The following is a 13682-nucleotide window of genomic DNA, read 5'->3' on the forward strand; positions in this document are numbered from 1 at the left end:
ACAAGAATAAGCCGAATTGAATAGAAGAACAATAGTAATTGCATTAATACTCGAGGTACAGTAGAGCTCCACACCTTAATCAATGGTGTGTAGAAACTCCACCGTTGAAAATACATAAGAACAAGGTCTAGGCATGGCCGACAGGCCAGCCCCCATAATCTAAGAACTAGACGTCCAAAGATGATCTAAGGATCTAAAGTGATCAAAAGATTAAAATACAATAGCAAAAGGTCCTACTTATAGAGAACTAGTAGCTAGGGTTTACAGAAATGAGTAAATGACATAAAAATCCACTTCCGGGCCCACTTGGTGTGTGCTTGTTCTGAGCATTGAAGCATTTTTGTGTAGAGACTCTTCTTGAAGTTAAACGCCAGCTTTTGTGCCAGTTTGGGCGTTTAACTCCCATTCTTGTGCCAGTTCCGGCGTTTTACGCTAGAATTCTTGAGCTAAGTTGGAACGCCTGTTTGGGCCATCAAATCTTGGGCAAAGTATAAACTATTATACATTGCTGGAAGCACAGGATGTCTACTTTCCAACGAAGTTGAGAGCGCGCCAATTGGGCTTTTGTAGCTCCAGAAAATCCACTTCAAGTGCAGGGAGGTCAGAATCCAACAGCATCTGCAGTCCTTTTCAGCCTCTGAATTAGATTTTTGCTCAGGTCCCTCAATTTCAGCCAAAAAATACCTGAAATCACAGAAAAACACACAAATTCATAGTAAAGTCCAGAAAAGTAAATTTTAACTAAAACTAATAAAAATATAATAAAAACTAACTAAAACATACTAAAAACATACTAAAAACAATGCCAAAAAGCGTATAAATTATCCGCTCATCAGTAACAACCATCAATTCTTAATTTCGCAAACTTATCAACATCTCCAAGTCTTAAACTCATTATCCATCCTCAAGTTTCCCCAATACGACATAATCATTCCAACTCTCAAAGTCTCGTCAAAGAAATACCTCACCATACCACATTCACTAATCTCATGCATCCACAAACATTCCAAAGCCTAAGTCACCGTTTTCTAAAACCCACATATAAATTCATTAATCTCAAACATAAATTCATTTATACTAACCTTAGGGCCTAATTACTATCCACTAGTCTTAAGGAGAAGTTAAAGAAGTATGGAAAGCTAGAGAACCCTAAAAGTGAAGAAAAACACATTTTTAGCAAAGCAGGGATCACGCGTACGCGTGGGCTATTCGTACACGTGGGCCATGTGTACGCGAGGGTGCATTTTTGTTTGCTTGCGTACACATGCACCTTGCTCGCGTACGCAAGATGCCAAACCCAAAAGGGTTGGTCGCGTGGCGTGCAGGTGGTCGCGTGGCGTGCAGGTGGTCGCGTACACATGCTGCATCAGACCCAGAAAATTAAATGCTGTAGAATTCAGTTTTTGGCACCAAACTTCAAACAGTCATAACTTCCTCTATAAAAATCTATTTTCTTTAAACTTTATATCAATTTAAAGCTCTCAAAGCAACCTTTATTTAAAACAAACTTCATTAAATTTCAAGTTTTGAGGCTCAAATTAAGCTCCGTCGAAGTTCACCAAAAACTGGTTTTTACCAAAAATAATAAGGTTCTCAACTTTCCAAAATTCACAACCAAAACCAAATCAAAACCTCATCAAACTTCACTTCACATTAGGACTTACCCTTGTATGTCTCATTCACCACTCGTACCAAATTTTCACTCATATTACATGATCCTCAACCCCAATTATCAAATATATCATACTAAAATCATTCCTCAACCAACACAATCATCCATCATCATTATATCACTAACAATCATCATAATCAACCTCAATATCAATCCTCAATGTCATTTATCAGCATTAATAACACAATTCATCAAAATAATAAAAATCATCATACCTCATCAATCCACAATATTCAACAATCAATTCAATCCTATCCTAAGGTCTATTAGCCTAAGTGTCCAGAAACATTACATATTACATAAAAGAAAACTGAAACCATAACTTGGCCGATTTCTAATATGCTTAAACACCAAAATTGATTCCAACAAGCTTCTACCAAGCTCCAAACTACTAAAGCCAAACCAAAAGCCACAACCAACTTAAAAAACAAGCTTATCTAATGGTGATTGGGGCAAAACTTGACAATTATCTGCTACTAGAGATCACCAGCAAAGTCTAAATAGAAACGAGGAGCTCGACAAGTGCTTCGCGTGGTCGCAAACGACTCATCAATCAGAAAAGATACATATTCCAACTAAGAAACATTCATTGAAGTCAAATTTTACCTTTTTATTTTCAAAATATCATTTCTATATTTTCAAACCTATTTCGTGTAATTAAATTATTTTTTTATTAAAATAATTTTACGTAAAAAATTCTGGTTCTTACAGGTCGCCGCTCTCCTCGTCGGTCGCTCACCGCTGTGCTTCCTAGGGTTTTAATTCTTCTGTTTCTTCTATTAATTATATTGTTGAATTTTTTTTATTTGTAGATTTGTTGATGCTTCTGGTTGCTTCTTCATCTAGATCTTTTGTTGTTGTTCTTCTTCTAATTCCATGATCCATTGTTGTTATTATTATTTTGTTTCTGGTTACTTTTGTTGTTGTTCTTGTTCTTCTGATTTCTATATCTATTATTATTGTTGTTCTTCTGCTTTTGGTTGTTATTGTTTCATTGTTGTTTCTTCTGCTTCAGCTTCAGTTTTTTTTAGCTTCAGCTTCTGGTTCAGCTTCAGCTTCTGCTTCTGGTTGATTTTAGAGAAGAAGGGGGAAGGGTATTTTCATCCAAAGGATGATTTCAAAATTAAGTTAAACGTTAGGGAAAAATTCGAATGTAAAAAGGTTAGGGATTAAAAAAAGTTTTAGCCCCTACCTTAGAGACCAAAATCGTACTTAACTCTTTTCATTATCATCATCATCTTTTTTGTTCTTATACATTTTTTTCTTGTTTTACTCTCTTAACAAGAATAAAAACAAAAAATCAAACAAAGAAGAAGAAAAAAGACATAATATTACAAAATTACTTGGAAGATGATGAACTATATTCATTCAACTAAAAGAAAGAAAAAAAATACGAAAAAAAGAAGAAAAAAAGCATTAAAGAAAAAGAAGCAACAGAAGATGAGGAGGAGGAAGAGGAAGAGTTTTGAATTATGTAAAACTTATCAATACAAATCCACCGAAAATTCTTAAACAATACACATAAATATCTTAGTTTTACACCACAATTTGCTGCAACTACACAAAAATATTTTTTTATGCTGTAGTTTTCTTGTTTTTTCCTTATTTCTTTATTTCTTTCTTTTAGTTGAATGAATATAAGTTCATCCTCTTCCAAGTAATTTTGCAGCATGTATTTTTTTCTTTATTTGATTTTTTTTGTTTTTATTCTTGTTAAGAGAGTAAAACAAGAAGAAACTTGAGAAGGTAAAACAAGAAGGAAAAGATGAATAAGAAAAAAAGAAAAAAATGACGATGATGGTGAAAAAGAAGAAGAAGAAGTAGCAGAAGATGAGGAAGAGGGAGAAGGAGAATTTTGAATTATGTAGAACTTATCAGTACACATACACAAAATATTCTTAAACAATACACATAAATATCTTAGTTTTACACCAAAATTTGCTGCAAATACACAATTTTTTTCTTAAAGCAGAACTCCTACATTACATTCAATTCAAACCATCAACGTTGAACATCAATTTTCAGAAACAAAAACAACATTATTCATGTACAAAACCATAAACTACTAACAAAAATATTAAATAGAATCGAAACACACCTCAAGCACTTGATTGTATTCAAAACAATAATCCACTTTACTCTGGTTCAATTGGCAATCTGAACTTGAATAATTTATTATCTTTAACAATGAGATAACTGTTCAAAATTGATTTTCAGAGCTTGATTTCATCATCTTCTTTTTTTTTCTTATTCATCCTTTTCTTCTTGTTTTACCTTCTCAAGTTTCTTCTTCTTTTACTTTTTTAACGAGAATAAAAACAAAAAAATTAAACAAAGACGAAGAAGAAACACATAATGCTGTAAAATTACTTGGAAGATGGTAAACCTACATTCATTCAACTAAAAGAAAGAAAGAAATAAAGTAAAAAAGAAGAAGAAAAGATGTATTAAATAAAATATTTTTGTGCATTTATAGCAAAATTTTCATGTAGGAGTTCTGAATTTGAATTGTTATTGTGATGTATATGTTCCATTTTCGTTTCGGTGTATTTTAGAAAATTTGCTGTATATTTTGAAAATATTTCGATGTATTTTTATTCTGATAAGTTCATAATTCAAAACTCTTCCTCTTCTTTCTCCTCATCTTCTGCTGCTGCTTCTTCTTCATCTTCTTATTTCATATTCTTATAATTTTTCTTGGGAGAAAAAAATCAAACAAAAAAATACATAATGTTGCAAAATCAATAGAAAGAGGAAGAGGAAAAAAATGCAGCAACAACAACAGTAATAAAAAGAATGACAATGAGGATGAAACAAGCAGAAAAAAGAAGAAACGCAAAGAAGAATAAGAAAAAGAAAGAAGAGAAAGAAAAAGAGGAGGAGCAGAAACATGAGATACAAACGTTAGAGGAGGAACGACATGATTTCACACGCATATTATATAAGTAGATTTCGTTGGATTAAAATTAATTTGTATAAACTTATATGTAAAAAATGCTTGTATGTATAGCAGAATTATTCTATAAATTATTATGATAATGAACTTAATAATTGAAAACTCATTAATTTGTGCTGATTCATAATTAGCTTCTTTCTCTCTCCAATCATTATTCAAGCGATTCTTGTCTTATATTCTTTCTTCTCGAAAGAAATATAATAAAACTAATTTTTAATAATAATTTTTTTTAAAAATGGTAACAATTATAGTTAAAAAATTAAAATAAACTGATTCTTTAATGAATATAAATTACAGAAATGATATCTTTCAAAATTATTTTAATATATTAATATAAATATTCATCCCATATACGGTAAATCACCTGAAAAAAATAAATAGTTTAAAATTACATAAATATTCTAAATAAAAATAAATTATATGTATATCTTAAATATTTTTATGTAAATCGAATCAGTATAACTCAATTTAGCATGTAACATAGTAAATTGAAATAGGACAATTTGATTCACTAGTGCAGGAGCGCGAGAAGGATTGGTTCATACTAAAGCAAACCAGGACAGTTTGAATTATGAAGGACAATTCTCTAGGGTAAATTGAGTCGCCTTGATTTGAATTAGTTGCATATTCAACTTACATTAAATCGAAATTTCTTAATTCGATTTAGCTACAAGTGTGTCTTATAATACAACCAGAATGTTTGTTCTTATTTGAGTGGTATTTACAAAAGCCAATAATGATAGTCTTTTAGTTCTTGTGCACTATAGAAGGGTGATTAAAAAAATGCGAGAGAAAATAAAATTTACTGATAAAGATTCGATAAATGTCTTTATCAGGCTGTCTACAAGTTTTGCTAAGCTGCAAAATACTATAATACATAAGCTGGGAGTCCATGGCATCAAACGGGTGGAGAAATTATTTTATAGAATTTCAATTTCTATTGTGTGAGATCGTGTGAAGTGCGACTCTTTTGTAATAGAGAGTGATAAAGATTTGCAAGTTTTGTTTCACTACCTTCGTCACTTTTCGAAGGTGAGAACCCATGAATTGTTGGCGAAGTTTGGAGATGTGGTCGCTAGTTTAGGAGAATTGATCAGAATCCTTAATCTATAGCAATGGCAGATGCCTCTAGTTCAAGCCTTGTTGTTGCCTCTACATCTGTGCCTGTAGTTGCACCCAAAATAATGTTGGCCTTGATGGCATCTCCATCTTTTGCAATTGATCTAAACTGCGTCAATGATAGATAAATTGGTAATAATTGTTTATTTGGCGAGCTTGTGATTATGATGGCTACTTCTTCTGGGATGATACTGGCTTCAACGAGGGGTGGAGAACCAGATCCCATGGAAGATGTGCTATGGAATGATGATGATGTGAACCCTGGCAAGATGTGAGGATAGCGACTGTTCATGTCCTGGGTCGAGCTGTTTGACCCGGGCTAACTGAAGGCAAGTCGACTGACCTCTTCAGGTCAAGGTTACCTGACCTCTTCTCAAAAGAGGTCAGCCAAATCACCGGGAGAGCCCAAAAAGGGCCCAAACAGAGGAACACGACCCAAGTTCAAAGGCAGCCCAAGCCTAGGAGGATAAGGGCGGTTCCCTTAAAGATAAAGATAACTCCACTCAAAGATAAGATAAGATAACTATCTTATCCCCAGAAGGGTCACTCTACATCATTATAAATACATTGGAGCACCCAGGTATAACTCATACTCTGATTCTACAAAAAAACCTACCTAAAGCAGGTGCTAACTTAAGCATCGAAGTCTCTTGCAGGTACCACCACCCTCCGGTGACGAAGGATCAGCAGCACCACCAAGTCTAACAAGTCGGACGCATCAGCTCCGGCCAACACCGCAGATTTCATCCGAGATCGACCTACAGTTTCAGGTAACCCTCGAAATATTGGTGCCGTTGCCGGGGACCCTGGAAGTCATCCCATCATCATGGCTGACAACCTTGACAACGACCACGACTTTGGTCTAGAAAATAGGACGCCGCATAAGAACGCGGACACTACACAAAAGGATACTTCTCAACCAAAGAAAGATAAGAATTCAACAAGTACAGAAATCATGGAGGCACTTCAAGCTCAACAGGATCACCTCAAACAGCTCGAAAAAGAGGCCGAACATCAACAGGAAGCCGAGAGGGACCTTCGAAGGAAAACTAGGTGACACTGAGAGTTAGAGAGCAAGCTCCTAAAGCTCGAAGCCGACCTTAAAATAAAAACCATCCAGCCTGATCTCGAAGACAACTCCCACAAAAATCAAGATCTATTCACTAAAGAGATTATGAAAGCCAAAATCCCAAAGGACTTCAAAGCTCCTGACATGACCCCGTACAACGGCACATCGGATCCAAGCCATCACCTCAACAATTTCAGAAATAGAATGTATCTCACCGACGCCTCGGACGCTATTTGATGCAAAGCCTTCCCAACAACCTTAACAAAAATAGCAATTAAGTGGTTCAACACTTTGCTCCCAGATCCATTACAAGTTTCGACGACCTGTCCAAGAAATTTCTTGCCCGATTTTCCATTCAAAAGGACAAAGCCAAACACGCCCCAAGCCTATTAGGAATCAAGCAAGGAGATCGGGAGAGTCTTCGTAGCTACATGGAGAGGTTCAACAAAGCATGCCTGGACATACAAAGCCTACCGATAGAAGCAGCCATCATGGGTTTCATCAATGGCCTACGAGAAGGACCTTTTAGTCACTCCATATCAAAGAAATAGCCAACATCTTTGAATGAAGTGCAGGAATGAACTGAGAAGTACATCAACATGGAGAAAAACTCTCGACTAGGAGAGACCTCAAAATCTGGATTCTCCTACTCCTCCCGGGATAAGGATAAAGTGTCCAAGAAAAAAGAAGATCAATACGGCGAGAAGCTTAAAAAATACAACACTAAGCCCAAAATCTTGTGGATGTTTACCGAGAAGTATGCCATACCGAGAAGATCCCACCACCTCACCCACTCAAAAGCAAGAAAGGAGGAGGAAACTTGATGACTAAAATTCACTACCCCTTTCAAAAATTTAGTGAATTAGTTCTTTTGGCAAGCGCACCAAAATTATCACCAAGTAATAACCCACAGTAGAGTGGGATCGTATCCACATAGATTTGCAAATCCAAGCAGTTTTAGTTGATTGATGAATTAGTTAAGCAGATCAAAAAGATTATGAAGTGCAAAATTGTAAATGACATAAATGTAAATGACTAGAAGGTAAAGAAAAGCAATAAAGTGCAGAAATGGAAATTGCTGAATGGAAAGGGCTGAATCATAAATGACTTGAATGTAAATGGGAATGGGGAATTGCTGAATGTAAAATTAAGTAGTAAAGAAATGGATAGATAAGAATGGGAAAATTCATTGAGATTGGGAGATGTTGTCTCTTTGGATCAAATCTAGCTTAGATCCTCTTCAATCATGCAACTCGTTGACCTCTTGGCAATCATGATTGATTGAGCCCCAATCCCTTGGTGACTCAATATCTCAGATCTTGATCAATAGCCAATTCCTTGGTCTAATTGCTCATGAAGAGAGATATGCTTGGTCCCTGATTATACCACATACCCTTGTAGAGCCAGGTAGAGGGGGGATGATGAGCGGATAATTTATACGCTTTTTGGCATTGTTTTTAGGTAGTTTTTAGTATGATCTAGTTACTTTTAGGGATGTTTTCATTAGTTTTTATGTTAAATTCACATTTCTGGACTTTACTATGAGTTTGTGTCTTTTTCTGTGATTTCAGGAAATTTCTGGCCGAAATTGAGGGACCTGAGCAAAACTCTGATAAAAGGTTGACAAAGGACTGCTGATGCTGTTGGATTCTGACCTCCCTGCACTCGAAATAGATTTTTTGAAGCTATAGAACTCCAAATGGCGCGCTCTTAACGGCGTTAGAAATTAGACATCTAGAGCTTTCCATCAATATATAATAGTCCATACTTTATTCGTAATTAGACGACGTAAACTGGCGCTCAACGCCAGTTCTATGCTGCATTCTGTAGTCAAACGCCAGAAACACGTCACGAACCAGAGTTGAACGCCCAAAACACATTTTACAACTTGGCGTTCAACTCCAAGAGAAGCCTCAACTCGTGGATGGATCAAGCTCAGCCCAAGCACACACCAAATGGGCCCCAGAAGTGGATTTCTGCATCAATTACTTACTTCTGTAAACCCTAGTAGCTAGTCTAGTATAAATAAGACGTTTTACTATTGTATTAGAAATCTTTGGTCTCAGTTTTATTTTATTATTTATCTTAGGAGACTATTGATCACGTTTTGGGGGCTGGCCATTCGGCCATGCCTGGACATTCATCACTTATGTATTTTCAACGGTGGAGTTTCTACATACCATAGATTAAGGGTGTGGAGCTCTGCTGTACCTCGAGTTTTAATGCAAGTACTTCTATTTTTTATTCAATTCGACTTATTCTTGTTCTAAGATATTCATTGCACTTCAACTTGATGAATATGATGATCCGTGACACTCATCATCATTCTCACCTATGAACGCGCGTGACTGACAACCACTTCCGTTCTACCTTAGACCGGACGCATATCTCTTGGATTCTTTAATCAGAATCCTCGTGGTATAAGCTAGAATTGATGGCGGCATTCATGGGAATCCGGAAAGTCTAACCTTGTATGTGGTATTCCAAGTAGGATTCCGGGATTGAATGACTGTGACGAGCTTCAAACTCGCGATTGCTGGGCGTGATGACAAACGCAAAAGAATCAAGGGATTCTATTCCAGCATGATCGAGAACCAACAGATGATTAGCCGTGCTGTAACAGAGCATTTGGACCATTTTCACTGAGAGGATAGGATGTAGCCATTGACAACGGTGATGCCCTACATACAGCTTGCCATGGAAAGGAGTAAGAAGGATTGGATGAAAGCAATAGGAAAGCAGAGATTCAGAAGGAACACAGCACCTTCATACACCTATCTGAAATTCCCACCATTGGATTACATGAGTAACTTTATCTTTATTTTTTATTTAATTTATTATTATTATTTAAAAAACCAATAATCTCTTAAATTAGTTAAATCCGCTTGATTGGGATTTACAAGATAACCATAGCTTGCTTCATACCAACAATCTCTATGGGATCGACCCTTACTCACGTAAGGCATTACTTGGACGACCCAGTACACTTGCTGGTTAGTTGTGTGGAGTTGTGACAAAGTGTGATTTATGTTTGAGAGCACCAAGTCTTTGGAGCCATTGTTGATGATCACAATTTCGTCCACCACGTTTTTGGCGCCGTTGCCGGGGATTGTTCGAGTATGGACAACTAACGGTTAATCTTGTTGCTCAAATTAAGTAATTTTCTTTTTGTTTTATTTTCAAAAAAATTTTTCAAAAAAAAAAATCCTTCAAAAATTTCTTCTCTTTTTCGTTTTTCTAAAGAATATTTTCAAAAAAATAAAAGAAAATACAAAAAAATCATAAAATCATAAAAACAAAAAATATTTTGTGTTTCTTGTTTGAGTTTTTAGTCAATTTTTAAGATTGGTGTCAATTGCATGTTTTAAAATTTTATGCATGTTTCTAAAATTCATGCATTCATGGTGTTCTTCATGATCTTCAAGTTGTTCTTGGTAAGTCTTCTTGTTTGATCTTGATGTTTTCTTGTTTTGTGTCTTTTGTTGTTTTTCATGTGCATCTTTGCATTCATATTTTTTAAGCATTAAAGATTTCTAACTTTGATGTCTTGCATGTTTTCTTTGCATAAAAATTTTTTCAAAAATATGTTCTTGATGTTCATCATAATTTTCAAAGTGTTCTTGGTGTTCATCTTGACTTTCATAGTGTTCTTGCATGGATCATGTGTTTTGATTCATAATTTTCATGTTGTGAGTCTTTTTTTTTTATTTTTCTCTCTCATAATTAAAAATTAAAAAATAAAAAATATCGTTTCCTTAATTTACTCATAATTTTCAAAAATTTGAGTTGACTTAGTCAAAAATTTTTTAAAATTAGTTGTTTCTTACAAGTCAAGTCAAATTTTCAATTTTAAAAATCTTATCTTTTCAAAATCTTTTTGAAAAATAATATCTTTTTCATTTTTTTACTATTTTTCAAAAATTCTTTAAAATATTTTTTCAAAAATCTTTTTCTTAATTTTATCTTTATTTTCGAAAATTATGCTAACAATTAATGTGATTGGTTCAAAAATTTGAAGTTTGTTACTTTCTTGTTAAGAAAGGTTCAATCTTTAAATTCTAGAATCATATCTTTTAGTTTCTTGTTAGTCAAGTAATTAATTTTAATTTTAAAAATTAAATCTATCTTATCTTATCTTTTATATCATATCTTTTTCAAAATTCTATCTTTTTCAAAAATTTGATTTTAAAATATAGCTTTTCTAACTTCTTATCTTCTTATCTTTTCAAATTTGATTTTCAAATCTTTTTCAACTAACTATTTGACTTTTTGTTTGTTTCTTATCTTTTTCAAAACCACCTAACAACTTCTCTCTCTCTAATTTTCGAAAATACCTCCCTCTTTTTCAAAAAAATTCTTTTTAATTAACTAATTATTTTAAATTTTAATTTTAATTCTATCTCATCTTTAATTTTCGAAAATCATTAACTCCTTTTCAAAATTAATTTTCGAATTCTCTCTCTCTCATCTTCTTCTATTTATTTATTTATTTACTAACACTTCTCTTCACCCCTCTTCATCTCTAATCACTGCCTCTATCCTTACCCTTGTGTTTGGATTCTCCTTTCTTTATTCTTTTCTTCTTCTACTAATAATAAGGATCCTCTTTACTGTGACATAGAGGATTCCTCTTCCTTTTCTTTTTCTCTTCTCTTTCATATGAGCAGGAACAAGGAAAAAGACACTCTTGTTGAAGCTGATCTTGAACCTGAAAGGACTCTGAAAAGAAAACTAATAGAAGCTAAATTACAACAATCCAGAGGCAACATTTCTGAAATTTTCGAACAAGAGAAGGAGATGTCAGCCGAACCCAACAACAATAATGCAAGGAGGATGCTTGGTGATTTTACTAAACCCACGTCCAAGTTTGATGGAAGAAGCATCTCAATTCCTGCCATTGGAGCAAACAATTTTAAGCTGAAACCTCAATTAGTTGCTTTAGTGCAACAGAACTGCAAGTTTCATGGACTTCCATCTGAAGATCGTTACCAGTTTTTAACTTAGTTCTTGCAGATTTGTGAGACTGTTAAGATGAATGGAGTAGATCCTGAAGTCTACAGGCTCATGCTTTTCCCTTTTGCTGTAAGAGACAGAGCTAGAACACGGTTGGACTCACAACCTAAAGATAGCCTGGACTCCTGGGATAAGCTGGTCACGGCCTTCTTGGATAAATTCTTTCCTCCTCAAAAGCTGAGCAAGCTTAGAGTGGATGTTCAGACCTTCAAGCAAAAAGATGGTGAATCCCTCTATGAATCTTGGAAAAGATACAAGCAGATGACCAAAAAGTGTTCTTCTGACATGTTTTCAGAGTGGACCATATTAGATATATTCTATTATGGTCTATCTGAGTTTTCCAAAATGTCATTGGACCACTCTGCAGGTGGATCCATTCACCTAAAGAAAACGCCTGCAGAAGCTCAGGAACTTATTGACATGGTTGCAAATAACCAATTCATGTACACTTCTGAGAGGAATTTCGTGAATAATGGGATGCCTCAGAGGAAGGGAGTTCTTGAAATTGATGCTCTGAATTCCATAATGGCTCAGAACATAGTGTTGACTCAGCAAGTCAACATGATTTCTCAAAGTTTGAATGGATGGCAAAATGCATCCAACAGTACTAAAGAGGCATCTTCTGAAGAAGAAGCTTATGATCCTGAAAACCCTACAATGGCAGAGGTAAATTACATGGGTGAACCTTATGGAAACACCTATAATTCATCATGGAGAAATCATCCAAATTTCTCATGGAAGGATCAACAAAAGCCTCAACAAGGTTTTAATAATGGTGGAAGAAATAGGCTCAGCAATATCAAGCCTTATCCATCATCTTCTCAGCAACAGACAGAGAATTATGAACAGAATACCTCTAACTTAGCAAACTTAGTCTCTGATCTGTCTAAGGCCACTTTAAGTTTCATGAATGAAAAAAGGTCCTCCATACGAAATCTGGAGGCACAAGTGGGTCAGCTGAGTAAGAAAATTACTAAAACCCCTCCTAGTACTCTGCCAAGCAATACTGAAGAAAATCCAAAAAGAGAGTGCAAGGCCATTGATATAATCAATATGGCCAAATGCAAGGAGGAGGGAGAGGACGCGAATCCCAATGAGGAAGATCTCATGGGACGTCTCTCAAGCAGGAAGGAGTTCCCTATTAAGGATTCAAAGGAATCTGAGGCTCATATAGAGACCGTAGAGATTCCATTAAATCTCCTTCTGCCATTCATGAGCTCTGAAGATTATCCTTCCTCTAAAGAGGATAAAGATGTAACTGGAGAGCAAGTTGCTCAATATCTAGGAGACATCATGAAGCTGAATGCCAAGTTATTTGGTAATGAGACGTGGGAAGGTGAAGCTCCCTTGCTCATTAGTGAACTTGATACATGGGTTCAGCAAGCTTTACCTCAAAAGAAATAAGATCCTGGGAAATTCTTAATACCTGTACCATAGGCACCATGACCTTTGAGAAAGCTCTGTGTGACCTAGGGTCAGGCATAAATCTTATGCCACTCTCTGTAATGGAGAAGTTGGGGATCATTGAGGTACAACCTGCCTTATTCTCATTACAATTGGCAGACAAGTCAGTAAGACAAGCTTATGGATTAGTAGAGGACGTGTTAGTAAAGGTTAAAGGCCTTTACATCCCTGCTGATTTCATAATCTTAGACACTTGAAAGGAGGAGGATGAATGCATCCTCTTTGGAAGACCTTTCCTAGCCACAACAGAAGCTGTGATAGATGTTAACAGAGGAGAATTAGTCCTTCAATTGAATGGGGACTACCTTGTGTTTAAGGCACACGGCCATCCTTCTGTAACAAGGGAGAGTAAGCATGCAGAGCTTCTCTCAGTACAGAGTCAAACAAAG

The sequence above is a fragment of the Arachis duranensis genome, chromosome 9 (assembly GCF_000817695.3).
Source record: "Arachis duranensis cultivar V14167 chromosome 9, aradu.V14167.gnm2.J7QH, whole genome shotgun sequence".
NCBI lineage: Eukaryota > Viridiplantae > Streptophyta > Magnoliopsida > Fabales > Fabaceae > Arachis > Arachis duranensis.